We start from the raw sequence: 13080 nt of genomic DNA, 5'->3' as shown, positions 1-13080 counted from the left end.
TGACAGAGTCTCTTTAAACAACCCCCCATATCTCAGCTTCCTGGATCCTAAAGAAGAATGATATAGTGAAATGTACCACCCTTATATTGAGGTTTTATGGTGATAATAACAGTATTGTATGGAGGAGGGAATGAGTGACAGCTGTGAGTTATAACCTATAGGAATATATATATAGGAGCGGCAGTGGGCTCCGCTTCCAGCATACAAACAGGACGCAAGTCTTGATCAGGTTATAATGAGTCAGGCCGTTGCTATGGGAATAAATAAGGACTCCGATGTGTGAGATCAGAAATAATTTCACAAACAGCTACAATATTTAATACAAATTGTTTTCAGATTCTAAATTGGCGACATTGTGGAAGATGGCGGAAACCGCAGCTCGTGATGGAATACATTCAGGGACGGGCTAATATGTTCAGACCTGACCGCTGCAAACTGCAGGCCACTGAATTATAATATATATAACACATGTAATAAGCCGCTTCTCCGCTCGGTTTCTAAATTGCGCCTGTTTGCTAAATTTACATTTTGTCACATACCAGACACATTGTGATTCACTGCATAGCACTGTGCTGCCTGTAAAACCTACATCCTATCGACACCGTTATTTAATATACAGACAGGAGTCCCTTTATAAATACATTATATTACTGGCGTTATATGCCAGAGCTGCATTCACAATTCTGCCAGTAGCCATTGAAAACTGTTGAAAAGCTTGCTGTCAGACATATCTCCCTTGTGGAATACCACTCACCGGAGACTTGAGTCTTCAGGAAGATATTGTTGAGACATTTGGCAGATTTATATACATTCACATTCTAGAGCTATGTTCACACACAGTATTTTTGCTCAGTATTTTGGTCGGTATTTTGCAACCAAAACGAAGTGGATTAAAAACACAGAAAGGCTATGTTCACACACTGTTGAAATTAAGTGGATGGTCGCCCATTTAATGGCAAGTAATACTCGTTATTTTAATACAACGGCCGTTATATGAAATAATGGCCGTTATATGCCATTAAGTGGCAGCCATCCACTCAATTTCAATAGTGTGTGAACATAGCCTTTCTGTCTTTTCAATCCACTCCTGGTTTTGCTTGCAAAATACTGAGCAACAATACTGTGTGTGAACATAGCCTTAAAGGGGTTGTCTAAAGACAGAATTTTTAAAAAATATTTTGCTAAGGGATTGTTAAATATAAAAGAGAAGCTATACTCACCTTCCCCACTCCCTCACTCATTACCACTACTTCTGGTTCCTGTTGATGCATTGTGTCAGCAGGAAATGCCCACTCAGCAGTGGCTGTTATTGGCTCATCAGGAAGTTCCTGCTGACACCATGCATCCACAGAAACCAGGAAGTAGCAGGGACCTGGAGATGTCAGGGAGGTAGGTGAGTATAGCCTCTCTTTTAGGTTTAACATGCCTCCAATAAAAATGTTGTTGTCTCTGGACAACTCCTTTAAGTAGGCATCGGATTCTTATCCAGATTGCATAGCTAACATCAATAACTGTTCCATTGGAAACATACATGCACAGCTTGTGAGTGTGTTATAATTTTACTATGGTCAGTAGTTCTAACAAAAAACGTTGGGGAATTCATTACGCTGGATGACAGTTTTCTTATTTTAAGTAGCAAAAATGTGCAACTTTTTGGCAGTTTTATACCCTCACACAGGGGGACATTGCCTCACACAGCCTGGCCATTATATAAATTGTATATGTCATTGTTTTACCAGATTTCCCCTCTGCACGCTCCATTGCTATTTTCAGGTGTCCCTGAGCAAGTGAGTGAATCCTAACCTTCCTGAAATCAACCATATACCCCCCCCCCCCCCACACACACACAGAAGAGGAGATCCTGTTCCCCTATATCTATATAACACACATTCAGAAGCAGCAGCAGAACATTATAGGGCAGCAGTAAGCAGTGTAAACTGTGGATTTAGCACTGGAATGACATCTATTGCGCCTTTATTCTCTCTGTCGGTAGCAGTTTCTAGCCACTTCTTCCTGCTCTCCCGTTTCCCCCTCCTCTCTCCATAGACTTTTATGAGCAGCTGTAATCTGATCCCTCAGTGAGATGATAATCCATCTTCTCTCTTGAGTTGAACTTTTCAGCTTGAATGATAATATATATATGTGTGTGTGTGGGGGGGGTGTTGGGTGGGAAAGGAGCCTCTTAAGTGCAGAAAGTGGCAAATTGCAAGGGTATTTAGAGCGGTACTCAATTTAAGAATGATTTAATCCTGTTCAGACCCCACCCATGATCTAAGCTTGTTTGTAATAGGTTTCTATTACATTAATTGGTCTGTTTGTCTGCAGAACATTCTGACTTACATCCTGAAGCTGTGGAAAATCCTCACTTCCTAGTCCACTCCTCTGTCCTCCCCCTCTCTTCTGAGACAGAGGTTACATGATCACTGTTTCTTATGTAGCCAGGGAAGCTGTAATGCCGCCTCCCACCAATCAGTGAGCACCTGGCCAAGGGGTGGGGAAACAACAGAACAGTGACAGCCTCCTGAGTAGTATAGGGGAAAAGAGACAGGTTGTTTTTATCTCTTTCTTATTTATCTATATAGATGGATAGATAGGTTACGGCCCAGATTTATCAGAGGGTGTAAAATAGATGCTGGTGTAAACTGCCCACAGCAACCAATCACAGTTCAGCTGAAAGCTGAGCTGTGATTTGTTGCTATGGGCAGTTTACTTCAATTTATTCTACACCAGTCTATTTCACACCCTTAGATAAATCCAGGCCTTAGATATTTTGTTTACAATGTAAAGCAAAAACAGATTGAGCCAGCGATGGGCAGATACTACAAGATGAGACAGATACTTGGCAGTTGGCTCTGCGGGGCAATGCATGCTGGGAAATGTTGTTTCACAGCCAGGCCATCTTGGATATAGACCGCCTTTTAGAAAAACTTGTAACTCAGGAATGGCGGCAGCTAGGTTTGGGAGCATCGCATCTTTAACTTTTGGGTGGAGTACTCCTTTAGGCCGGGTCCACACACTGTATGACACCGGCCGTACTGTGACCTGGCCGTGTCCCAGAACGGCCGATGTCAGTGAAGTTCATCTCAGTACTGCAGTACCGGCTGGATGAACTTAATTTTTTTAGAATTTGGATGCGGGTACATTCGGGTGCGCCCGCATCCCAATTCACCTTAGCAGACAATGGAAAGTGCGGCTGAAGCTGTACTTTCAATTGTGTGAGCTGTCAGTCTTGTGCGGCCGCTATTCAACAACATGTCAGTTTTTCCTGCTGCCGCTTGGAATTCCCTTTGACTTCAATGCAATATATCTTTTCTATTAATAAAGGTTGTTGTTGCAACTTGCAACAACGGCCGTAAGTAATAGAAAAAATACAATGTGTGAGTATGGCCTTAAAGGGGTTACCCAGCGCTACAAAAACATGGCCACTTTTGCCCCACTCTTGTCTCCAGTTCAGGTGTGGTTTGCAATGAAGCTCCATTAACTTCAAACCCTTCCCAATCTGGAGACAAAAGTCTGGACAAAAGTCCAATCTGGAGTAGTACAAAAGTGGACATGTTTTTGTAGCACTCAATAACCACATTATTTTCCCTCAACCTAATATGGGAAAAATATGCATCATTTGATAAGAAAATATTGTTTTGTGTCATTGTAATTTATGTGTTTTTTTAAAAATTTTGATGATTATTGAAAAGTTCGTAGTATTTGGTATATGGGAGGCTATGGATGATGCACACTCAATGATCAGGCATAGTATTAATACCGCTTTAATATTGTGCAGCTTCCAAGGCTGCTCTGACCTCTTGGGACATGGAGTGCACAACACCTGTGGTATCAAGGCTGTAGCCCCATGCTTTAAATGCTGTGAACCATGGATTGAACTTCTTGGGGAATTTGAAGGCCATTTTGCTACCTTAGTCCTCATTCACACATTTATATTGCGGCCCTTGATTGTAGACGCGCAATTGCAGACCACACTATGGATTTGCATCTGTAGTGGTCCACAATTCACAGACCTGTGCATTGACTGATAGTGATCCATGCCATAATTTCGGGTCCGTACAAGAACCCTTTTTTTTTTGCATAATGGATCGATACTGACAGGACCATTAAAATGTACTGTTCCTAAGGCTTCATTAACACAGAGTAAAACAGAATTCTCCCCTGCGGAGTCCGGCCAGCCTCCGTGTCATTCTGGCAGTCTATGGGAGGCTCGTGCGCCTCCTCTCTCCGCGCGGAAGAATGGACATGTCCGGAATCCCGCCAGCCTCCACCAGTTTTACTCTGTGTTAATAAGACCTCAAAGAGGATGTACCATTAGGTACATCCTCTTTAATATGACCCACGGATCGAACTGCACTGGGAAGCCGGTGCTGTGGTCCGTTTTATGAACCGCGGCCCAGTTCCCGTGTACCGCACTGTTCTATCCACGGGTACTGGGCCGAGGCTGAAGCACTGGAGGCGGGCCGGCCCACCTCTAGTGGGAGGGAATTCCTTCCCCTCTATGACGCCATTGATTCTAAAGGAGACGCGTCATAGAGTGGAGGGAATTCCCTCCCACTGGGGGTAGGCCGGCACTGGCCCGGTACCCGTGCATAGAACGGCACTGTACACGGGAACCAAGCCGTGGTTCAAAAAACGGACCGCGGCACCAGTTTCCCCATGACGGTGCCGTTCGATCCGTGGGTCATATTAAAGAGGATGTACCTGATGGTACATCCTCTTTAATTAGTGTTGAGTGGACTTGCCGAACTGTTCGGGTTTGGCAATGTTCTCCGAACCCCAGTGCTGTGCATTCGACTCCCGGTGGCAATTCCTTTCAACACTAACTTTATGTGATACCCCTGGCCACCCAAGTGATGTTAAAAAAAAAAGGTGATTCTTCAGACCAAGGTCACCATCTTCTCCATGGTCCAGTTCTGATGCTTGGGTGCCCATTGTGTGCTTTCAGTGGTGGATAGTTGCCTGAATGGGCACTCAAGCATGGGTCTGTAGCTATGTAGCCCCATACATAGCAAGCTACAGTACTGTGTGATCTGATGTCTTACTTTCCTAGCCAACAGTATCTTCTGTTGCATTGGACCAGACATGCAGGCCTTTACTTATCTTAACATCAGTGAGCTCTGAGCACCCACAACATCGTCACCAGTTCATTGGTCATCCACTGTTCATAGGCTTTAACCATCACAGTTCTCTGTTACTCAGATTCCACTAACTCCGTTCTACCAATAGTCCCACCAATGAGAGTAGATACTGTATATGTGGACTGACTTTAATCCAATGACTGGACATCAAAACTGTAAAGTCTATGGAAAGCTCAATACCTTAGTCCTGAAGGTACCTCACTATTAGCAGTAAAGCTAAATATGATAGATAGTTGGTTCACACCACAAAGAAACAAGGCTTGATGACAGTTTAATTACAATTTCTGCTTCTTTAACAACATCACAGCTTGTCTCTTCCCGCGTTGTCTTTCGTGAAGAAACCAGATGTAACGAAGTAGAACATGCAAATAAAAGTTAATTTCTGGAATAATGCATGATATCCCTGTTTGATATTTCACATAAATTATAATTATTTCTGGAGATGCAGAACATTAATCATGAATCTGCCAAAGTTTTAAGATGGGAAGTGTCAGGAACAGCGGGAGGCGTCTCTGAGAAGGTCTGGGAAAGAACAACAGATGCACTCAAATCATGTGGGTGTTGCATTAGGGCTGTAGGATAAGACCCATGGGTTGCATTAACAACCTGCACAGGCCGGGAATTGATAGGTAGAAAGGACCTTTTTTTATACCTGTTTTCGATACGGCTTACTGTTCATATTGTGAAACACTACACACTCAGTATTGATACACAGCGCATTGATTCATATCAATTCTTCTTAGAACAGCCCGCCATTACAGATGCCAATACACATAAACTAACATACAAACTAGTAGGTGTCTATGGCCGAGACCCTTTTCCATAAATGTACAGAGCCCAAGGGTGGATTTCCATTCAAACCTTCCAATTGGATCACTCAGCTCTTGACATGGACGTCACTAATATAGATATATTGGGGGAGTTTTATCAAACTGGTGTAAAGTAGAATTGTCTTAGTTGCCCCTAGCAACCAATCAGATTCCAGCTTTCATTTTTCACAGGTTCTTTGAAAATTGAAATGTGGAATCTGATTGGTTGCTAGGAGCAACTATGACAATTCTTCTTTACACCAGTTTGATAAATCTCCCCCTTTATTTCTATATTTTAGTACAAAACTATTGAACTTTTTTGTCTACATGAATAGCGCACTCCTTTGTCTTTGAGGGGTTTTACCTGGATTTGCTTTGCTAGATAATTGGTCCAAACAAAGGAAACTTCAGTTCAATGTTTCCAAATGTAAAATAATGCACTTGGGGAGGAGGAATCCTCTATCTGAGTATCATATCGGCAGTTCTGTGTTGTAGTGATTTATGACAGCCTTAAAGCGACACTGTACCCACATTCTGACCCCCCAAACCACTTGTACCTTCGAAAAGCTGCTTTTAATCCAAGATCTGTCCTGCGGTCCATTCGGCAGGTGATGCAATGCCCTAACTTTGCACCACCCCTCCGTCCCTCCTTCCCACCCTCTTCATCATTAGGAATTCCACTGAAACATTTTCTCCATGCTGAACATTGCACAGGTCCTTAACAATCCAGCCCATGTGCTGGGCTCACACAGTTGAGGAATAGGAGACAATCTGCCTGGAGCATTCCTAATGATGAAGAGGGTGGGGAGGAAGGACAGAGGGGTGGTGCAAAGTTAGGACACAGATATTCCTGTTTGGCACAGGGCTTCAAGTTTAAAAGTATTTTTTTAGGACAATAACTGCATCACCTGCTGAACGGCAGCTATCCGAAGGTACAAATGGTTTGGGGGGGGGTCAGATTGTGGGTAGAGAGACGCTTTAAAGAAGCAGCTCACAAAAAATTATTATTGGCCCCCCTTCTAGGCGCTGGCGCGTGTACTCACCGCAGCCAATCAGTGTACTGTGGCGCGGCTTTGTTCCAGTCCCGCAGCGCTGTTCAATAATTTTTTGTAAACTGCTTCACCAGCGCAACCAGGCTGTAGAGAAAGCAAATCGCATGCTGGGGTGTATAGCTAGAGGTATAACCAGTAGGAAGAGGGAGATTGTGATCCTGCTGTATAGAGCTCTAGTGAGACCATATCTGTATACTGTGTCCAGTTCTGGAGACCTTACCTAAAAAGTATATTGATAAAATGGAACGGGTCCAAAGATGGGCCACAAAAATGGTGGAGGGTGTCAGGCTTAAAACCAAGAAAGACTTAATTCTCTAAATATTTTAAGGCTAAGGACTAACAGAATGTAAACCTGCCTGGGATAAACATATATCTATCCAAAGGCTCAGTTCACATAAAGTAAAACTGGCAGAATTCCGCCAGTCTCCATGTGATACTGGTAGTCTATGGGAGGCTCGAGCGCCTCCTCACTCCGCGCTGAAGAATTGACATGTCCAAGGAAGAAGGCGCACGAGCCTCCCATTGACTCCCAGTATCACATGAGGCTTGCGGAATCCCGCCAGTCTTACTCCATGTGATCAGAGCGCAAGATAATAAGAAGGGAAATACTAATAGGGCAGACTAGATGGACCGGTTGGTATTTTTCTGATGACAATCTTCTATGTTTTTTTTTTGTTTCTATGTCTGTGCCCTGCTGGTTTCTATTTCTTTTACAGACCTTGTGAGCTGGCACAATAATGAGGCGGCTGCACTGCCAATATTATTGGTTGTAGTGCCTCCTTGGCACAGCCTGTGTAATGTCCACCCCAATGGTGTTTCGAGTACCTGTGATTTTGTAGTGTATAAAGGAGGTGAGAAACTTTAGTAACATGAATAGAAATGCTAGGAACACTTCTTCAACTGATGGCCCGTGTAAGAGTGACAGCTATCAGCTGCGTTTTCCTGGCTCTTGGCAGATCACATCCATTGAGCTGGCCTTATAATCATTGTTTCCTAGTCACACATCTTCCTGTTTGAACAGGAAATGTGCGACCATTAACAATGTATTTAAATGGCCGCAGGAACGATACAGCCATTGTTTGTGCAACCTGCTCGATTAGTTTTGCTGTCAAAGGCAGTGTGGATTGAAATATCCAGAAGGATTCTAATGGCCCTATCACACCAATAGATATTTTACAGTTCCCCACTCACTGCCTGTGCTATTTAACACACAGATAGCGATCAGGGACTAGGAATAGGGGCCATCCGAACGATCCTTAGATCATTCTGGTGGCCCATTGAAATCAGCAGTGGTCTGCTGCCACCATTCCTATTGCATGTAGCGATGTGCTATAGACCATTGCTGATCTTTCAGCATGTTCGAAGACCATGACGATGTCGGCTGATCGCTGCCTTTTAACATGTGTTATTACACTAAACGATTATCGGCCTGACATGTCAGCAATCAGCCAGGTAAGACTGATAATCATTCAGTTTAATAGGGTCTTAAGGCACAGTCCTTACTGTAAACAGGCGAATTGTGGTGTCCCACCACAGGTGTTTCTTGTACCACACCTGTTGCAAAATCCTTTTACTCAAAGTCAGGTGGTGATGAAGGTGTTTAATGGCTTTACCACCAGATGTCAGTGTTTTGTTTGTGAACCTGTATGAATTGCACAGCTATAGTGAACAAATAACAAATGTTATGTATTTTGCGCACCAATAGAGGTACTCTATCTCTAGCCTATGTCTTTCATTCTTTTCTGGCACAAATTTTTCTCCACCACTCACAGGGGTTTTCTCATATCCCTTTAGGAAGTAGTCACTAGGTGGAGGAGGAAATGTAAAGGAGTTCCCTTCCCTTCTTGTGGGAGGAAGATGCGCAGAGTAGGCATCCCTACTGTAGTTAAACCAGGGCCTGGCTCTGCCAGGACCCCTGTCCGGGACAGTCCAGCTGTGTTGGAGAGTCAGTACACTAGATTCAGTCAGTCATTCATTCAGAGAGTCAGTCAGCTAGATATACTCGGTTTCTACAGTCTATCCACTCAAGTCAATATGCAGTTGTAGACACTACAGAAGGAAGACAAGTCGAGGAATAACCCAGCCCACGACAGAGCACACAACTACCTTGGGTTGGGACTCCCTTGAAAAACTCCTCTCCCCTTCTCTTCACTGCTCAATTCTTAACTATACAAGCACCACTACATCTACCTCTATTCTATTAAGCACTTGCAAGTATCTCTCAGCACAGATCCAGTGAAAAACAAGTCTGTGTCAAGATAAGTTATTTGCTGCCAAAGTGTTCTGTATTCCAAGATACTGTTTAGTAAAGCTGTTCTATTTATTCTACTGGGACTCAGTCATCATTGCACCAGCACCTCTACACATCCGCTACACCCCTTGGGTCACTTTTCCATTTTAGTGGGTGGTGGTACCGATAGTCTAGGTGTCAATTTTCACTCAGGACTACCATGACAGGAGCCCAAGGGACCCCTCACAGCCCAGCAGGTCACCCACCATTTGGGAACAGTACAAACCGGCCATATACAAAACAGGTACCAACATCTCACCTGTGTGGCGGACCAGCACTGGCGTGTTGACAATCACCATCAGTGGCCGAGTACTTCGTCACCACAGAATGGAGGTACAGTCTTTTAATGCGAAATTTATAAAGGCTGAAGCAGTGGGATTCCGTAAAGTGTATGTTAATGCACCTAGGGGGAGATTTATCAAACTGGTGTAAAGTTTAATTGTCTTAGTTGCCCCTAGCAACCAATCAGATTCCACTTTTCATTCCTCACAGATTCTTTGAAAAATAAAAGGTGGAATCTGATTGGTTGCTAGGGGCAACTAAGACAATTGAACTTTACAACAGTTTGCTAAATCTCCCCCCTAGTGCTTATAGTCTTGGAGTGCACCACTTATAACCAAGGACCATTCAGAGTAGGAATCATTGACCACCAATCTCTAGATATGGCACTCGGTTCCAAACCAAACACAAAGTTTATTTTCCCAGGATATTTTAAAGCAATAGACTTGATTTGTCTAGATTTGTCTTTTTTAGGTATGCTGCCATATAGGATCTTTATAGGGGTCATGGGATGCCACTGTAATAAGATCCAATTCCCTAAAGCATCAGGGATTGTGTACAAGGCGGTCAGCATCGATATACTGTGTGTTCTCTGTAAAATCCTTCAGTGCTCTCCAAGTTATGAGCAGTGTAATTAATTTCAGTCAATGCATTTTAATTTAACACGAATATCATTTTCTTTGCCCCCCCAAGGCTAAATTTATGGAGAAGAAATTAAAGTAATTCTCATGGCAGGTTCTGGAAAGGCCCATCTTTACAAATTGATGGGGTGCAACAAAAGACAAAGTGATACTTATGCTTGATATTAACATAAATTATTATCTTTTTGCAGTTTTGTAATAAGGAAATGTGACTGATGTATCTCAATATGAAGAAAAGGACAAATGGAGAATTGATTTTGTAACACGATTAAAGGGGAACTCCAGTGGATGGTGTGACTCTTATGCACTATACTATGGGATCTGGTGCCATTGCTACAGTAAGGTATGAAAGGTGACCCTATGGTTGGAAGATTTGGAGGAGAATTTATTAAGCACAATTTCCAGGTGATCTATACTACACTCACATGGTGGGCGAGGCCTTGATAGGGGCGTGGTCACCCATGCTTGTGGATGCAAATTGAATAATCTACCCCAGCATTTAGATCTACAGTGTGGTGTAGTATAGAGGATGTATCAGATCTACAGAGATCAAATCTATATAGGATCTGTCAGCTCTCCTGTGTGGTGTAGTATAGAGGATGTATCAGATCTACAGAGATCAGATCTATAGAGGATCTGTCAGCTCTCCTGTGTGGTGTAGTATAGAGGATCTGTCAGCTCTCCTGTGTGGTGTAGTATAGAGGATGTATCAGATCTACAGAGATCAGATCTATAGAGGATCTGTCAGCTCTCCTGTGTGGTGTAGTATAGAGGATCTGTCAGCTCTCCTGTGTGATGTAGTATAGAGGATCTGTCAGCTCTCCTGTGTGGTGTAGTATAGAGGATCTGTCAGCTCTCCTGTGTGGTGTAGTATAGAGGATCTGTCAGCTCTCCTGTGTGGTGTAGTATAGAGGATCTGTCCTGTGTGGTGTAGTATAGAGGATCTGTCAGCTCTTCTGTGTGGTGTAGTATAGAGGATCTGTCCTGTGTGGTGTAGTATAGAGGATATGTCAGCTCTCCTGTGTGGTGTAGTTTACAGGATCTGTCAGCTCTCCTGTGTGGTGTAGTATAGAGGATCTGTCAGCTCTCCTGTGTGGTGTAGTATACAGGATCTGTCAGCTCTCCTGTGTGGTGTAGTATAGAGGATCTGTCCTGTGTGGTGTAGTATAGAGGATCTGTCAGCTCTCCTGTGTGATGTAGTATAGAGGATCTGTCAGCTCTCCTGTGTGGTGTTGTATAGAGGATCTGTCCTGTGTGGTGTAGTATAGAGGATCTGTCAGCTCTCCTGTGTGGTGTAGTATAGAGGATCTGTCAGCTCTCCTGTGTGGTGTAGTATAGAGGATCTGTCAGCTCTCCTGTGTGATGTAGTATAGAGGATCTGTCAGCTCTCCTGTGTGGTGTAGTATAGAGGATCTGTCAGCTCTCCTGTGTGATGTAGTATAGGGGATCTTTCAGCTCTCCTGTGTGATGTAGTATACAGGTTCTGTCAGCTCTCCTGTGTGATGTAGTATAGAGGATCTGTCAGCTCTCCTGTGTGATGTAGTATAGAGGATCTGTCAGCTCTCCTGTGTGGTGTAGTATAGAGGATCTGTCAGCTTTCCTGTGTGGTGTAGTGTAGATGATCTGTCCTGTGTGGTGTAGTATAGAGGTTCTGTCAGCTCTCCTGTGTGGTGTAGTATAGAGGATCTGTCAGCTCTCCTGTGTAGTGTAGTATAGAGGATCTGCCAGCTCTCCTGTGTGGTGTAGTATAGAGGATCTGTCAGCTCTCCTGTGTGGTGTAGTATAGAGGATCTGTCCTGTGTGGTGTAGTATAGAGGATCTGTCAGCTCTCCTGTGTGGTGTAGTATAGAGGATCTGTCAGCTCTCCTGTGTGGTGTAGTATAGAGGATCTGTCAGCTCTCCTGTGTGGTGTAGTAACAAGGATCTGCCAGCTCTCCTGTGTGGTGTAGTATAGAGGATCTGTCAGCTCTCCTGTATGGTGTAGTATAGAGGATCTGTCAGCTCTCCTGTGTGGTGTAGTATAGAGGATCTGTCAGCTCTCCTGTGTGATGTAGTATAGAGGATCTGTCAGCTCTCCTGTGTGATGTAGTATAGAGGATCTGTCAGCTCTCCTGTGTGGTGTAGTATAGAGGATCTGTCCTGTGTGGTGTAGTATAGAGAATCTGTCAGCTCTCCTGTGTGGTGTAGTATAGAGGATCTGTCAGCTCTCCTGTGTGGTGTAGTATAGAGGATCTGTCAGCTCTCCTGTGTGGTGTAGTATAGAGGATCTGTCAGCTCTCCTGTGTGGTGTAGTATAGAGGATCTGTCCTGTGTAGTGTAGTATAGAGGATCTGTCAGCTCTCCTGTGTGGTGTAGTATAGAGGATGTATCAGATCTACAGAGATCAGATCTATAGAGGATCTGTCAGCTCTCCTGTGTGGTGTAGTATAGAGGATCTGTCAGCTCTCCTGTGTGATGTAGTATAGAGGATCTGTCAGCTCTCCTGTGTGGTGTAGTATAGAGGATCTGTCAGCTCTCCTGTGTGGTGTAGTATAGAGGATCTGTCCTGTGTGGTGTAGTATAGAGGATCTGTCAGCTCTCCTGTGTGATGTAGTATAGAGGATCTGTCAGCTCTCCTGTGTGGTGTAGTATAGAGGATCTGTCCTGTGTGGTGTAGTATAGAGGATCTGTCAGCTCTTCTGTGTGGTGTAGTATAGAGGATCTGTCCTGTGTGGTGTAGTATAGAGGATCTGTCAGCTCTCCTGTGTGATGTAGTATAGAGGATCTGTCAGCTCTCCTGTGTGGTGTAGTATAGGGGATCTGTCAGCTCTCCTGTGTGGTGTAGTATAGAGGATCTGTCAGCTCTCCTGTGTGGTGTAGTATACAGGA

Source organism: Dendropsophus ebraccatus, chromosome 4, assembly GCF_027789765.1.
Source record: "Dendropsophus ebraccatus isolate aDenEbr1 chromosome 4, aDenEbr1.pat, whole genome shotgun sequence".
Classification (NCBI taxonomy): Eukaryota; Metazoa; Chordata; class Amphibia; order Anura; family Hylidae; genus Dendropsophus; species Dendropsophus ebraccatus.
This window is presented reverse-complemented; position numbering follows the sequence as displayed.